The following is a 1,457-nucleotide window of genomic DNA, read 5'->3' on the forward strand; positions in this document are numbered from 1 at the left end:
TTTCCTTGATTACCGCCACGGCATGAGCTTGATGCGGCTGTTGGTCCTGGTTTGGGAACTTCCCAGTTGGCTGTTCTTGCTGCAACTGATTCAAGGCTCCTGTTATTTGCCCAACTGTAGTCTCGAGGCGCTTGATGGTAGCACTCTGAGCCTCCATTGCCTGTTTGCTAGCTTGCATGAAAGCTTGCATCTGATCTTCAAATAAGGGGCCTGGAGGTTGGTGCTGCTGAGGTGGGTAGAGTTGTTGCGGGGGTTGCTGTTGCTGATATGGTTGAGGGTAATGCTGCTGCTGAGGGAATGAGGACTGTTGTTGAGATGGGTAGAACTGCTGCTGGTTCTGATACCCCATTTGCTGTGAAGGTCGGGGGAACTGATTGCCTTAGTTTGATCCCGACCCTTGGCCAGGAGCTTGGTTCCTCCATCCTGAATTATGCTCATTTCTCCAACCCGAGTTGGAGCTTTGTTGCCCTTGATTAAAGCTGGGCCTCTGTTCAAATTGAGGCCTCCCCGGATAGCCCTGAGCAGCATAGACCTCTGCTTGTCCTTCAGGTGGGAATTCGCCCATTCGATGGCACGCGTTAATTCCATGGCCAAATTCGCCACATATGCCACAACCTTCTACTGATGGTGCGCGAACGGGTGGAGCCTCCACCTGGTTCATCGTGAGGTGTTGTACTTGCCTCATCAGGTCCGATACCTGCTTCTGAAGCTCATTGTTTGGAGCTACAGCATTGGCTTTGACCCTCCTTCCTCTGACTGATTTTTGTTGAGAACTCGCGGCAAGTGTGTCGAAGATCTCCTTGAGCTCATCAGCTGTCTTCCGGGCAATGTTGCCCCATGTTGTACTGTCCACCATAAACTGTGCCGTCTGAATCAATCTGTCATAGAAGAACTGTATCAACATGACGGCTGCTAACTGGTGCTGTGGGCACTGGCGGAGGAGCTCTTGGAATCTCTCCCAAGCTTCGTGGAGGGGCTCGTCAGCTCCTTGCATGAAGTTCATTATCTGGCTCCTAATCTCCTGTGTCTTGTGACTAGGATAGTACTTGAGCATGAACTTCTCACATGCCTCTCCCCATGTGGTGATGGAGTTCGGCGGCAGGGACAGTAACCACGTCCTAGCTCGGTCCTTGAGTGCATAAGGTAAGCACTTGAGTCTCAACTGATCCTCGGTGAGTCCCAACAGTGGGAAGGTTTGCATCCCATGAAAGAGCGGCAGCAGGTTTGAGTCATTGGGCTTCAGATTGTAATTCCGGACTGCTGTGGGAAGCACTATCGCCGAAGTGCTAGTGTTCCCAATAACCGGCCTGGAGAAATCTCCCATATACTGGACATTCTGCTCCGCCATGGCTTCTTGGTCAGGATCGGGCCGAGCTTCTTCTTCTCCTTCAGAATGCACGGAAAGTGTTTCCTCAACGGCTTCCAGAATGGGGTTGGAAGCGATTCTCTCTTCGCAG

The 1,457-nt window shown here is 51.8% G+C and overlaps 1 non-coding gene across 1 annotated transcript; it reads left to right on the forward strand.

Annotated features, from left to right (window-relative positions):
• Positions 1 to 914: 914 nt before the first annotated feature.
• On the forward strand, positions 915 to 1,020 carry LOC131019232 (small nucleolar RNA R71). Its single transcript, XR_009100152.1, has one exon. It is a non-coding gene; the product is annotated as a small nucleolar RNA R71 (small nucleolar RNA).
• The last annotated feature ends 437 nt before the right edge of the window (positions 1,021 to 1,457 follow it).

The sequence above is a fragment of the Salvia miltiorrhiza genome, chromosome 3, assembly GCF_028751815.1.
Source record: "Salvia miltiorrhiza cultivar Shanhuang (shh) chromosome 3, IMPLAD_Smil_shh, whole genome shotgun sequence".
Taxonomy (NCBI): Eukaryota; Viridiplantae; Streptophyta; class Magnoliopsida; order Lamiales; family Lamiaceae; genus Salvia; species Salvia miltiorrhiza.